Genomic DNA, 16,130 nt, shown 5'->3' with positions numbered 1-16,130 from the left:
CACAAAAAGTCTCGCCAGTCCTGCGCATGCGCTGGGTCAGGCGAGACCTAAAACAAGCATTGGCATAGCCAATAGGTCTCGCTTTTGGGACCTTATAAGTGTTTAGCCATGCAACCGTTGCATAACTAAACACATATAAGGTCCCAAAAGCGAGACCTATTGGCTATGCCAATGCTTGTTTTAACTGCTGCAATCTATTGAAGCCTCACGGAGAACATCAAAGCGGCCGTGTGGCCGCGAAAGTGATCGCGATCGCAATCAAACATCAATGCGGCCGCGCGGCCGCGAAAGTGAAAGTAATCGCGGTAAAGCGCGATGCGCGCGCCCGCGCACATGCACCGTAGCTCTAGGCTGGCCTGGTAGCACTTTTTGGAGCCCTCACAAAATGTCTCGCCAGACCAGCGCATGCGGGAACGAGTTTTCGTCCCCACTGCCATGCAATACCTTTAATGTGCACAAATACCGCACTTTATTTCAGCACGGCACCCGCTTACATGTATTAATCTCTCTTGGTCCACCTTAGCGGCGCTGCTGATCATGTTCCTGCCTCTGCACGTCTTCCGCTGCTGGCGATCACACTGTGCACGTTTTAAGACGTAAGAGGGGTGGGAGGGAGTCCCGTGGACCGATCTTCCATCCCCACTAGCACAACACCTGCTGTTATAAATCCTCGCAGACATCTTTTGCCCTCACAAAAAGAAACTGCATGACATGCTGAAATGTAGTGGATGCTTTTCGCTGTCCTTTTGTTGAGCGGTTTGTTTTGCCGATTCGTTTTCCGGTCCGTTCCACTACATGCTGCCAGCAATGCTGTGCTTTGGCTTGCCATGATCCGATTTCTGTTACCTTTTTAAATCTGTAAGTCAGTTCCAAGTAGTTGTTATGTTGTGGGCCCTGCCGGTGATGCGCGGGGCCCCGGAAACAGCGTACGTGGACCTTAGTGAGGGGCGAGCAATTAAACAGACGGAGCCAGTTGTGCTGGTATCACTGGTCCCGCGGCCGCAACCCAAGAGCGCTACGCACGCGCGTAACCAGTATTTATTTAATATTCTAGTCACATGACTTTACGTCGCCGTCAGCGCCTGTGGCGTCACTGGCGCAACATTACATTCCTCCACAACAACATCAAAACAAAAGAATGGTTGCCAACAAAATTCTAGAGTCTGTTCTCAGCCTAGGGCCACGTCCCAGGCCAAAGTTCGGACCCCAAACTAGCACCCAATAAATAAAATGAAACAGTCTTACGTTAAGTAGTCTCTCAGCCGGCAGGATGGCTCGGGATTTCCTCTCAGGCCGTATTGCAACAGGCCCCGGCTCAGGGAGTCTCCGCCCTCGCTATTCTGCAGGTTGGTAGGGGCCACGGCACTTTGGGAGTGGCTGGCATCGCTCGCCGCAGACTCATTGGCCCGTTGGTGCGGAGTTGTCATTGAGGTCTCAAGCCCTCCGGCTGTCCCGGCTTCTTCAAATGCCGACCCCATCTCAGCTCCACTTGACCTGGATTCTTCCACTGAGCGCGTGTTGGGACAGTTTTCCCCTTGGTTGGATGACTGTCCCGGTCTTTCAGGATGATATTTCTTGAAATGTGACACATTCCGCGTTATTCTTTCTCTCCCTCGAGTGGCCACGACACGGGTTCCCTGGACATGCACTACTGTCCATGGTTCTTTTTCAAAAGTCAGGCGAACTTTTCCACTAGTGACGCAGTTTTTGAGCAGCACTACGTCCCCGCTTCGGAAGTTGGGCACTGTAGATCTTCGCCGAAGGCTGACATGTGCATGTGTTTTACGTCGCTGGGCATCTATTAGGCTGTCTCTAGGGGTCTCTGGCTGCCACGCCGGGGGATGAGGGATTGAGTCGGTGATTACCCGCCCCATTAGCAGGTGAGCTGGGGCTACGCCTGTTGTAGTGTGTGGCGTTTGGCGATAGCTCCTGAGAAACGTGAATATGGCCATTTCTAAGGACTGGGCCCTGTCATGCGCAATTCTGATCACTTTGTTGAGTGTTCGCATGAATCTTTCAGCCTCCCCGTTTGCCTGGGGCCACCGGGGGGTGATTTTCTGATGGTGAATGCCAAGGGCCTGTAGGTGTGACGCGAATTCTTGACTTTGAAACGGAGAACCATTATCCGTTCTCAGCTCCTGCATGATGCCATGATTTTCTCAATCTTTGGTATGATCTCTGTGGCACTTAGTACTGACACTATTTCAACTTCAGGATATTAAGAGTGGTCATCAATGGCCACCAAGGTGTGGCGACCGTCCGGCAGGCTGCCAAAATCAAGGCTCACTCGAGACCACTGGATTCTCGGTCGGGGTTCTACGATGATCGGAGCGGGTCAGGGTACCTCCCCAGTTACTTGACATGCCGTGCATGCTCGGACTGTGGCTTCCACGAGGTCATCCATCAATGGGAACCACACCTTCGTGCGGAGCCGCGACTTTGTTTTGACCATTCCCTGATGCCCCACGTGTGCAAGGTCCACCACGCTTTGGGTCAGGGATGTCGGAATCACCAACCTGTGTCCCCTCAACAAACACCCTGTGTTGTCTTCGGTGAGTTCATCTCTGACGTGATACAAGCTGTCCATCGCCCTTTGTGCCGAGGCTGTTAGACTTTTCCTTTCCTCCTTGGCTCTGTGCCAGCTGTTGTTCGGGATGGCTGCCTTGGCGCGCTGTATACATTCATCTTGGGTCGTCGCATTCCGCAGTCGTTCCATGGAAATGGGTATGGGGCATGATCGAGCGGTGACACACCTGACATACTCTTCGGTATCTGCTGCATCCTCCATTTCCTGCACCGTGGCCTTCCGAGGATGGCGAGACAGGTAGTCCGCCGGGTTTCTAGACCCGGGCTGATACTCTACTTTACAGTTATAGTTCTGGAGCTGCAGCATCCACTTTTCAATTCGTGGTGGTGGTTTGGTCGAGGTTCTTGAGAACAGGGCCATCAGCGGCTTGTGGTCTGTCGTGACTACGAAAGGCTTCCCGTATATGTACAACTGGAAGTGGTGGCACCCCCAGTGAATAGTGATGGCTTCCTTCTCTAGTTTCGAATACCTTCGTTCAGTTTCTGTGAGGGACCTGCTGGCGAACGCCACGGGGGCCCACTCTTCCTCAGAGTTCTTCCTTTGGAGGAGGACTGCTCCTAACCCCACAGGGCCAGGGTCCACTGCTACTAGTGTCACCTTTGTGGGGTCAAAGAACACCAGGGTGGTCGCTTCTGAAAGGGACTCCTTGACTTTCTCGAAGGCCTGGGCTTGTTCAGGGCCCCACTTCCAGGTGATGGATTCCTTGGTTAGCTCCCTCAGTGGTGACATCAAGTTAGCCAAGTCTGGGATGAATCTCCCATAGTAATTGACCATCCCCAGGAAGCTGCGGACTTCTGTGACGTTGGTGGGAGCGGCGGCCTCTATAACGTCCCGAACCTTCTCTGGGTCTGGGTTGACCCCTTCTGTGGAGAAGGTGTAGCCAAAGAATTGTAGTTTTTGGGATAAGAACTCGCACTTTTCCTGGTGAAGGGTGAGGCCAGCTTCCCGTAACCGGCGTAGCACTTGAAGAAGACGTTCATTGTGTTCTTGGGGGGTTTTAGCGTGTATCATGATGTCATCGCTGACATTAATGACACCGGGAGTGTCCGCAATCAACTCCTGTATCACATTTTGAAATACCTCCGCGGCGCTGGACACTCCAAAACTCAACCTGGTGTACCTCCTGAGTCCCACATGTGTCGAGAACGTGGTGATGTTGCACGAGGCCTCGTCCAGCACCAGTTGATGATATCCAGACCTCAGGTCCAGTTTTGAAAACCAGCGGGCTCCCGCCATTTCTCCAATGAGGTCGTCTATCGTGGGTGTGATGTGACGTTCCCGCTTGATCGCAACATTGGGGAGCCTCATGTCGACGCAGATTCTCACCGCGCCCGGCTGTTTGGGCTTTCGTGCGATGACGATTGGGGACACCCACGGAGTGGGAGCAGATACCTTCTCAATTATTCCTGCTGCCTCCAGCTTCTTGAGCTCCTCTTCAACCAGGGGCCGCAGGTGGAACGCTATTCTCCGGTGCCTTAGGGCGACAGGCTGGACCGTTGGATCGATGTGAAGGTGGATTTCTTTCCCCTTGAACTTCCCTATTCCTTGAAAGACTTCCGCGAATTCTGCAAGGAGGTGTTGGAGTGACTCTTGGTGTACTCCGAAGGCAAATATTACGACTCCCAGGTCCTCAGCCGCTCGGCACCCCAGAAGCCTCCCCTGGCCGTCCTCGGTGACATAGACATTAGTTGTGAAGGATTTTGAGCCATGTGCGACGGTAGTCCGGAACTGTCCCCGTATCTTCAAAGGAGCATATTGCCCGTAAGCGAATACGGTGATGGTCAAGGGGTGGAGAGCTGGTCGTGGATCCATGAGGCTGTGTAGGGTTGATGCCATGATGTTGATGGTGGCCCCTGTGTCTACTACGGCGGTGACCTCCTGGGATCCTACCCGGATGTTGCATTGGGGTAGGCGTCTTGACTTTCTTATGGCGGTGCCGATCATATGGATTTTGTGCAACACTCTCGCTTCCTCCTCATCATCGTCCATATCACTGGGTTCTGGTTCCTCTTCTTTGAGAGTGTTCGCTACCTGGCGAGGCTTGCGATACTTCTTTGACCTGCACACTTTTTCAAAGTGGTTAAATCGCCCACATCCTGAGCCTCTTTTGCCTTTCGCAAGGCACTCGGCCGCCATGCGCGGTGGACCTCCACAGTATCCGCATGACTTGGTTTCTCCCGGAGAGGGTGTTCCTGGTCCTTTCCTGTTCCACCTCTGCGGAGGTTTGGTCGTTACCACATTTACTGGTTCCGATTTTACTGGTGTTTGGAGAGCGGCCTCCATGTGCGCCGCCCACGCTCTCGACAATTCTTTGGTCCGTCCTAGGGTCAGTATTTCCGCTAGGGGCTTGCCGGATTCTTCTAGTATACGTTCTCTCAACTTGGCCGATGCACATCCTTGGATTATCTGTCAACTATCGTTTTGACGATATTGTGTATATCTTTGCCTCCCAGGTGGATCAGCATTGCCCACTTCTGGTCTTTATGGACCTTGGTGGCCTCAAAGAAGAAACGCAGGCGGTCCACCCAATCCTTCCATCTGGCCGCTAATGCCGATGGCAACCCCTCCACTGTAAACGGCTCAATGGGTGGTATGGTGGCCATTTTCCTATTGTGTCTTGTCGCCCGGGTCCCTCTTGACCTTTATGGCCTTGTTGTGCTGGGCACAAGCGTGCAGCTCCGGTACCCGTGGACTGGCCTTATCTTGGTGGCTCGCGCTGTTTACCCACTTCTGCTGGGTATCTTGCCTGGTGTAGTGTCCTTCGTCCCCCTTATCGCTGGGCCCCTCCAAGGGTGCTGGGTGCTGCTGCACTAAGGGGTGTGGGCCTGCTCCTGTGTTTATTTCTTTTATTCCCTGTGTGTGGGCCTGCTTCTATACTTCCCTTTTCCTCCACCACATCACACAGCAGAGGTACTCACAGTCAGTTGCAGGCAGACCGTGCCAGGACGCTGAAGAATCCACCACGTGTTCTCCCTCCGTGAGGCCCGAGGCGATCAGCTGCACCGCCGGCAGCAAAGCCTGGACCACGTGGGTTGAGGTGCTGGGCCCCGGACCTTCCCCGCCTCTCACAGGGCAGGAATCACAAGAGCACTCGCGCGGATCGCAGCGAATGTGCCGCTTTGCGCGCCGATGGGGCCCCCGATGAGCAACGCGCACTGGCGCACGAGCGCCGCGAGCGGAGGACAGCGCTCGCGGCCGCCACACCAGCGCACGAGTCAAACGAAGGCGCGCCCACCCTCGTCGCCAGTTTGTTATGTTGTGGGCCCTGCCGGTGATGCGCGGGGCCCCGGAGACAGCAGACGTGGACCTTAGTGAGTGGGGAGCAATTAAACAGACGGAGCCAGTTGTGCTGGTATCACTGGTCCCGCGGCCGCAACCCAAGAGCGCTACGCACGCGTGTAACCAGTATTTATCTAACATTCTAGTCACATGACTTTACGTCGCCGTCAGCGCCTGTGGCGTCACTGGCGCAACATTACAGTAGTAGAAACTAAAATGTTTATTTGAAGTTAATAATATATCTTTTTATATTTCCTGTTTATGTCGTGAATTTGTTTTTAATTATCTGCCTAGAGAAGAAGTACGGCATCTGTTTTAATGGTAGATATACAAGTAAAGCTTTGCTTAATTGTAGCCACGGTTTGTTTTGGTAGTATTGATTGCTGGACTTGTTTTGTTAAATGTTTTTCCGGATCTGTTATGCCAGCTTTAGCCATTCAAATCTGATTAGCCATCGACCAACTTGCCTGGATACCTCCTGCTCTGTGAAGTGCTGACCGAATCCATCTGAGCGCCATTTTGTACTAATTGCTATAGGAATGCCATCATTTCAGCCAAGAGTGGCATGGCGTAAGGTTCTTGTACCTCAGGAAGGGTGTTGTTTAATTCCCAAATAGTAGTCTATTAGGTAAAACGACTGTTAGATGTGGTAGACTTTAAGGAGTGATGGCAGGACAGTCGGGGCAAAACACTTAGGCCGCTGTGAACCCATCTGGGCCCGCTGCCCTAGAGGGTTGCGGTTTGGATATGACTGTGACAATGTTTCTTTTTCTAGTGGCCTGTCTAATGTCTCCCGTTCTAGTTGCCTTAACCTAGGTAGCTGCGTTTCCGACAGGTATTGTGAGGCTTCCAAGCGGCCTTTACATCTGCAGATTAACCAAATGTGGACAATGACATTTCTTTCAGGCAGCAGACTCCCTTGAATGAAGGCTTGTTTCTTGTTCAGCAGTCTGTCCCTCCCACGGCTACACAGCACAGGAGATTCTCCCCTTCCCCTTCCACTTCAGCTGAGGCATCTGAAATGTCGAAATTAACCGTCTCGGTATGGCTGCCTTTTACCATAAAGTAGAGGAACTGTTTGTGTCAAATATATATAGCCAAAAAAAACAAGCATTTGCAATGCAATAGGTCGTGCATATGTGAGAGTTGAGCTATTAGCATTGTAAATGACAATTCCTTTTATTTATGTTTCGAAAACCTGCAAGCTGTGCATAAACATGCATTGTGTGCCTTGCTTTGGAGAAGCATGGCTGGCAGTAAAAGAGATGTAGTTACTTCCAGCCTTGCCTAGTCTGCCTCTCCGAGGCTTGCAGTTTTTCAAATCACAAATAAAATGCATTGCCATTTACAATGTCAATAGCTCAAACTCTTGCAAATACGAGACTTATGGCATTGCAAATGCTTGTTTACTAGTGCACCACCAGCCAATCAATGAGCTGCCCCTGAGCAGAGAGCTTGCACACTACCCCCTGAGTGGTGCTCACATTGTGAAGACAGTAATGCTAGCTAGAGGATAATGTCTTTCCAGGCATGACAGCCAGTCTTCTGTCTGCGTCTCGAATCCAGCAGGCAGGCCAGGCAGGTCCCTCACCTCTTCAGCCCCCCAGAGGCCTTGTCAAAGACATTACTGTGGGCGCCCACCAGCCTCTCTGTGGAGAAATCATCAAATTCTCACCTAATATTCACTATGTCCCAGCAGCAATGACAAACTGTAATCCACTTCCTGAGGATCGACCTTAGGTTTCACAAAAATGAGGTAACGTCAGCCACTTTGTTTTACTATGTATAAAACAAACGTAATGAGTCAGTTTATGCCTCTCTCAGAGGGAGAGTGCTAAGAGGTGTGCATTTCTGAACTGTGTTGCAACGAAATGCGATCTGTGTGCATCTAAAGACATTTTCCATCAGCGAGTACTGAATACCACGCATAAATTACATAAATTAGTAGTGAGGTGTTCTTCACAATGTTTAAAAAGTATTGAACGTTTTCAAAATTCTGACCGTGATGAAAGAGTTACAATTATATAGCTCTCTATTTATCCAGTCATTGTACTGACAAAAACTAAATTAATGCAGTGTCATTTTATTTGAGTTTTAGTTAAACGTTTCTCTAGCAGCTTGTATTGCAGGGATTCTGAAATGCAATTATTCTCTTTCTTTGGTTTATGAGAACTGTGAGACTGAGTTCAGTGGGTTGGGGCAGTGAGTTTGGGTGTGTGATCAGAAATGTGGCTAAAAAGAACATTCACAGAGGGGCGCCTTCTCCATTGGAGCAGAGAAGCTTCGACCCATTTAAATTAGCCCCAAAGATGAAAAATAAAATGGTAATTCATTTGTTACCGCATCAGGGAGGAGGGTGGGCTGCTTACTCACTTTTCAAAGTGTGCATGTTCCTTTGGCCGGCCATCTTGCAATGGCCAGCCAGACATGCGCAATTTGAAACCTCTAACTCAGCTGTCTTAAGCTTCGACGCTGCAGACTGAGACGGCAAGAAGCCGATCGCCCCTGCCACACCTGAAACGCCAGAGAGGGGAGAGAAGATGGAGCCCACCCTCTGCAGCCCAAGTGCCCACAGGTATGAGGACCGGAGACCGGCTTGGTAGCATACCCTGGGCACATCACCTACCTATGGTGTGACCGAAGTGAGCCCGCAACACGTTCAGGAAGCTTGCACCGGCATCCTTAGCCCTGCGATGCCTGCTAGCACCTAGTGAAGAGGGAAAGGAAAGGTGCAAGAGCCCTGCGAGAGGACCCCAGTTGATGACAAGGCCGCACATGACCAAAGCCCTGCACCAGCCCCTCTGGTGTCTGCAAGGCCACCAACGAGATAAGAGGTACGTCCCTCCCCCTACTTGCTGGGGTGCCCGCCAGCAGCGCAGCTTGCCGACATCTGTCCTGTGAAGGAAGCGTCCTCACATTGATGCACATTCTGAATCCGGGCAAGGCCCAAGCAAGAGCGGTCTCCCAGGATGGTGTGCACTCACTGTGCATAAGGCGCCTGCATGCTGCCGCAGCTGCCCTGTGAACATGCTGGGACCCAGCTTGCAAGGAACGTCAAGGCCTGGAAGGCTGCCGGCCCATCCAGGCACAGTAGAGGCTGCCCCGCCCCTGTTAGCATTCGCCTCCTTACCTGCTGCCGAACAAGCATTCATCACTTCGTAATGCCAGCCCCGCAGCCACCGACGCTCTCAGCGGGGCCACATTCTCTCTCACCTCATCACGGTGAGGAGTTGCCCGGCTTGCGGAAGTGCTGCATCCCGAGGAGGCATGTTCTGCCGTGTAACCCTGCTACACGCGAGGCTGCGTCTGTCTCTCGCAGCAGCCACGTGGCTGTAATGAGTGGGCCTATGATGCGGCGAGAAGTCATGCAGCATAAGGGCAGCAGTGGAGAACTTGAAGGAAAGTGGTAAGAACCACCAGTCCACACAGCGCGAGATAGCTGTTGGGCCATGCTGAGAAGCACTACACTGCCACCTAGTGGCCTTTTGCCACCACCACAGAAGAAAAGAAAGGGAAGTCAAGTCGCCCAGTCCAGCATGAGTCCTGCAAGGCCCCCTGGAACAGCTGGAGCACCACCTGGGGGCCAATGAGCCAAACTGCACCAAAGCCAGTGTAGACTGCCGGCAGCAGCATTTGAAAGGACCCTGCACCCTGGCAACAGCATAAGAGGGCCTCCTGGGTATTAAGATGAGCCAGGCCCCCAGTGAAGGACATAACAGCTACCAAGGTCTGAGTAGCAGGAAAATTACAATACATAACACTGATATATGGTTTGAAGCTGCCACTGCATGAGCCTTGCCACTGACTAGAGCAGTCACAATAAAAAGGAGAGATGCACAGACACCAGTCGCGGCACACAGTGAGCAGCTCCCTGTCTCTCAGGCACCATTGTAAAAAGGTCAATCCAGGGGAAAGTGCAAACTCCCCATGAGAACATTACACGTACCCCAACCCCAGGCAGGGAGATGGGTGGAAGAGACAGAGTACAGCTCCTGAGTACGTGAACACCACAGCACATAACGTCAGCAAGGCTGCCCTGATCCCCAGAGGAAATAAGAACGCTTCAACACAGACAGCTAGAGCCAGCAAGCACTGCTGTCACAGCGGCAGCTAGACTTCTGCTTTCCCCAGCCAAAGCTCACCGAGTGTCAGCCTGAGAGAAGAGGAAAAGTCCCCAAGGAGATAAGTGAGCACTGTGCGAACCCCAGTGGCTGTCTGACTCCACCACGAGAGAGAAAATTGCGCAACACGTCCCCAGTGGTGAACGGACAACACCGAAAGCTAGAATAAAGGCAAGCCAACTGTCAGAAGAGGGCGCCCACGAAGAGAACTGAGCACACAAAGCCACAGGTGCGCAGAAGGCCGCACCAGCGAATCAGACAGCACGGGCAGGTGCCCGGGAGATCGAGACACCTCCACAGAGAAAAAGCAATGCTGAAGGCAGCAAGGAGAGCATCTACATCTCCACTGCACCAGTAAAGCCCCGCAGGGGCCCAAAGACAGCACAGTGTCCTCCCTCACACTGCCTCAAGACGGAGTCGCCAGTGACCCAAGACAGGCAAGAGGAGAGTCGCATACTCCATGTGGCAAGCAGCTACCGCAACATGTGCTCCGACAACATGCGACAAGCGGCCGGACGTCACTGCGCACAGCAAGCAAGGAGTACAACACTCGAAGTGACCTACCCTGCCAAGCAGGCCTGAATGGAGGTAGGATCAAGCGCCACGACGGCGCAGTCTGGGATTGCAAGCACGATGCCATCGAGCGAAGCGGTAATCTGACATCCTAGCAGAGGAGTACAACTAAATCATTGAGGAGGAGATGGAGCCTGCGACAGGATAGACCTGCGTCAGGTCTGCAGCAAAGTAAAGACAGTCCCAAGAACCGGACACGCCCAACGAGATATCCATGTGGCGCAAACATGAGACATGTGGCAGGACGCCACAACCGAGTGAGGAACCTGGTCCGAAGGAGTAGAAGAGCGTGGCTGGACGCCACTTAGCGATGGAGAAGAGCGTGGCAGGATGCCACTCTGCGAAGGAAGAAAGGAGAGTGGCACGACGCCACAACGCCACAGGGCAAACAACCCCTACAGGCGCGCAAGAGGGAAAAGCAGAAGAGTGACAGGACAGAAGACTCATGTCAGCACTGAAGAAGGTGTTCATCAGGGCAAGTCAGCCACCGGGGTGCAGAGATGTCACTGTAGACAGCTTCACAGGAGGACCAACCGTAAGCCGCTAGCAAGCGTGATCTGCGTCAAGGCCCCGCGCTTCACTGTCCTGGCTGCTTGGCATCGATGGCACCACATCTAGCAAGTGCACCTGCCAGAAGACAACCATAAGTGTGCACGAAGTCCCTCCAGTCCTCACTCCACGAGGTCACCAAAAGCAAGAGATCGCCGCCTGTTGCCCAACCAAAAGAAAATTCTCGTATCCATCATGCATGTGCCTCATCACCAAGAACATCTGAGGAGCATTGCACCACCAGAGTGGATCCAAACACTCGAGACATCCGGACTTCAACGAGGCACTCCTAGTGCCGTGGAAGGCTTGCCACCAAGGAACCTTCCGTGTACCCCCGTAAACCTGAAGCCTACAGAAGAAGAGCATACCCAACCATTGGACTATCCACCCTTGGGGTTACATGAGGCTTGGCCGTGACCCTGTTGGGAGTTCTGCAGAGGCCCCTAAGCGCGGTCTACGCCAGTTACTAAAAGGTCTTCCCTTTCAGCCCATTTAGAAATCTGAGGTTTCGGTTCAGAAGCTCTTCTTTGGAAAACATGTCTCCTATTTTCTACTAAATTCAAAAATATATTTTCTTCTTTGTGCAATTTACATGTTAAGTTACGTTTATGTGCATCAGCTATATCTATTGTCTTCATTGTTAGGAAATATTCACCCATGAATTGTGAGTCTCTATTACTAAGGACAGGGTTCATGCTCTTTCGCATGGGAACTTCTGAAAACATTACATCTACATTTGAATAATAACACTGCAGCTTTCCAGTTCTATAAAATAAACTAGCTAGTACACTACATGAAATACCATAGGTCAATGGTAAATGATGATAAGTTACTCCTTCAGCTACTGAGCTTGGCAATTTCATGCAAACATAGCAATCACTAACTTCCATAGTTTCTACATAATGTACTAAGAGATTTGCAAATACATTTAAATCAGTTTCGTTCTTATCTACAGTGTGGTGTAAATCTAGCTTATCTGGTGTTTCTAAGTCTACTCTATCTCCTTTTAGGATTGCAACTTCTGTGTGTGTGTTAGTACTATTCTGTTTGTCAGTAAACATCAAATAGGGAATAGCTATTGCTAATATCACCCATATTATGAGGACTAATATTAAACTACATATACAGATCCTACATCACTTCTTTATACAGCTTTGTTTTGGTTTTCCGGCAACATTATTATCAGACATCTTGGGCAAGAAGATTATATCTTCTTTAATTCAGAACCTGGTAAGAGATAACACCTTGAGCGTCTTCTCCCTTTCAAGTCGGTCTCACTTCTCCCTCAATTTGCTCAACATTCAGCTCTTCGTCACTTTCTTCATTTAAATCGAGATTTTCAAAGTCTTCAAGAATAACATATGTCCATTCAGGACCCTTGAACTTGTTATTCAATGTCTTTAATCTTTGACTCCTTCGCTTTGGTATTACTTTGGAAGGTCCAGATTGACTAGTTACTTCATTTACTTGATCAGGTTCTTCATTGATTGTCTTAAGTCGATATCTCAGTCTCTTGATAATTCTTGACCAATTATCACCCTTTCGACTTTTCTTAAATTTCACTGCACTCCAGGTTATTCAAGACTCCTTTCGTTTTCTTTAGATCTTTGCACAACTTGATCAGCTTCGTCTTCAGATTTCCTCACTATCTGACCTTGCCCAGGGCTTATTATTTCAGCCTGTTCTGCTTGGATGGGTTCATCTACCTCAATCTGACCCTGTTCAGGATTAGTGATGTCTGTTTTTTCTTCTGTGCCCTGAACTTGCGTTTCTATGCCTAGCTGGTACTGTTCAGGTCTTTTTACCTCTTTACCTTCTTCTGCCAGAACGGTTTCTCTAATTCATGACTGTCCCTCCTCAGACTCTGGAACAGTGCTTTGTGTTTCTTCTGTCTGAGTATATTGTTCTCTCCTTATCTGTTCCTGCTCAAGCTCCCTAACAATCGTATCTCTACTTTCCTGAACGACTTCTTCAGTACCTGTCTTCTCCTCACTCTTTTCCTGTCTATCTAACTGTGTTTGACTTCTAGTTCTTACAAGTACTTCAGGTATGTCCACCACTTGGATCCATTCGTCCTGATAAGTGCTCGGTTGATCTTGGGCAGCTTCTTCAGGATCTCCTATGAGAAGTTCTTCAGCTGCACAACCTTCAGCACCACCGATTTCTGGTTTCAATTGTAACTCTTCTTCTTCAGGAGCTGGCACCCTTTTGGTATGGCTTGCATGAATCCAATTAGGCAACCCTGCACACTTTACAGCTGTTGAGGTAGCCAGAATAACTTGATGCGGTTTATCCCACCTTGGTGCTAGGCACGATTCTCGAGTGTGATTCTTCACAACTACCCAATCACCAGGATTCAAATCATGTGAGTGGCTCAGCTGTCTGTTGAAAGCGTCTTCCCCAACCTGATGAGAGATAGAAAGCACTCTGTCAGTCAACTCTTTGCAATATTCCAAAACCAAGTCATCAGTTATATTCAACAGCTTGTGTACTGGTACACATGCTTGTCGCATTGCTCTTCCCATGATTATTTCATGGGGACTCAATCCAGTATTTCTGTCTGGAATACTTCTGAGTCCCATCAGAACATGAGGCAAAGCATCAGGCCATTCCAGGGGGGTGGGTGCACACACCTTTCCGAGTCTTGACTTGATTGTGCCATTCAATTGTTCTACCACTCCAGAAGCCTCTGGACGGTAAGTGCAGTGCAATTTCTGTTTGACTTTGAATGCTTCACAGATTAGTCGAATTATTTCCTTATTAAAATGTGACCCTCTATCTGATTCAATCGTTACTGGAAAACCAAATCTAGGAATGAGTTCTCTTAATAAAAGTTTGGCCACTGTCAAGCTGTCATTTCTTCGGGTCGGTTATGCTTCCACCCACTTTGAAAATAAACAGACTATGACACATAAATATTTCAACCGTCGACACGCAGGCAGTTGAATGAAATCTAACTGGAGTCTCACAAAAGGACCTTCTGCCTTTCCAGTCTTTCCCATGCAGACCACAGTTTTCCTGCCAGGGTTCATTTATTGACATATTAAACATCTCTGGCAAACGCTCTCTGCTACATTCTTAAACTTTGTGTTAAACCAATCTTGTCTAAAAAGTCGAATCATTGCATCCCTGCCCACATGTGTGTCTCCATGGTACATTCTAGCCATTGGTGCAAGCATACTGCCTGGCATGACTGGTCTGCCATCATAACAAACCCACACACCATCTTCAGCCCTTCTCTGACATCCTATTTTCACCCACTCTTCCTTTTCTCTCATGTCTACTGCATCCTGCAGACCTTTCACCTCCTCCCAGGTTCCCACTCCTGTAAGTAGCATAAGTTGGCAGCTGATTCCGCAAGTTTCGATTTCCTTGTTTAAGGCAATTTTATGCCTTTCACAGTGTTGGGCAAACTGGTCATCATATCTGTTACCGGCTGTCACATAGTCATTTCCTGATTGGTGAGCAGCACACTTAACCACGGCTACCTCTTTTGGTAATTGAATTGCCTCTAATAATTCTTTCACAAAAATTCCATTTTTAATAGGAGTCCCTGAATAAGTCAGGAAATCCTTCTGCATCCACAGTTGTCCAAACGCATGCACAACCCCATAACCATATTGACTGTCAGTAAATATGGTTACTCTCCAATTTTTCCCAATTTTGCATGCCTTAATTAAGGCGATCAATTCAGCAATTTGTGCAGATTTGACTTCTGGTAAATAGGATGCTTCGACTATTCCAGTTAATGTACATACAGCATAAGCAGCACTCAATCCTCCTTCCTCATGTCTCATGCAGGAGCCGTCTACAAACAGCTCATGTTCTGCATTTTTCAAAGGTTCTTCTTGTATGTCAGGACGTGGTTTGGTGCTAAGTTCAGTCACATCAAGACATTCATGCTCAACCTCATCTCTCACTTCCTCTTCATGTGGATCAGGTAGTAAGGTAGCTGGGTTAAGAACAGTACACCTTACTATTGTCACATTTTCGGCCCCTAGTATTATTCTTTCATATTTTGTCAGCCTACTAGGAGTTAGGTACTGTGTTTGGGTCCTAGTCAGTAGAATCACCACTGCATGAGGAACATACACCTTGACAGGATGTCCCATCACAATTGACTCACTCTGCTCTATGCTTACACAGGTGACGGCAACAGCTTTTAAGCAGCCTGGTAATGCGCAGGCTACAGGATCCAAGGTAGCAGAGAAATATGCCACTGGCCTTCTCATTTATCTTTGTCTCTGTGTTAGAACTGAAAGTTCACAATTACCCCGCTCATAGCAAAATAATGCAAATTCCTTTGAATAGTCAGGCATTCCTAAAGCAGGAGCTTCACACAAACATTCCCGCAATTTTCTAAAAGCTCCCATGCCTTCATTATCCCACTCTATGGGATCTTTCATTCTTTTTCTAGTCAGCTGTATCAAATGTTTAGCTAGTAACGCAAACCCCACGATCCACTGCCTACAGTACCCTACAACTCCAAGAAACATTCTTATTTCTTTTTGAGTTTCGTGGCAACTGCATTGGACTTATTATTCTGATTCTTTCTGAATTCACCCTTCTAACTCCTCTCTCTATTTGATGTCCCAGGTATTTAACTGAATTTTTACAAAACTGAAGCTTCTCAGGGGACACTTTATGTCCACCTTTTAACAAATGATTTAACAATGCAATTGAATCAGTAACACAGTCCTCTCGTGTGTTTGACGCCACCAATAGGTCGTCAATATACTGCACCAGGACTGACTCTCTGGGCAATACGAGAGATTCAAGGCTTCTTTTGAGAATCTGATTAAAGATTGAAGGACTTTCTGTATACCCTTGAGGCACACGATTCCAGACATAAACATGCTCTTCAAATTTAAACGAAAATAAAAATTTGCTATCTGGATGCAGTGGAATGGAAAAGAATGCATGATATAAATCGATCACTGTGAACCATCCTGATTTCCATGGTATCTGATAAAGAATCACAGCTGGATTAGGCACCACTAGGCAGCATGGTACCACAATTT

The sequence above is a fragment of the Triturus cristatus genome, chromosome 2_1, assembly GCF_964204655.1.
Source record: "Triturus cristatus chromosome 2_1, aTriCri1.1, whole genome shotgun sequence".
Classification (NCBI taxonomy): domain Eukaryota; kingdom Metazoa; phylum Chordata; class Amphibia; order Caudata; family Salamandridae; genus Triturus; species Triturus cristatus.
Note: the sequence above shows the minus strand (reverse complement) of the source record.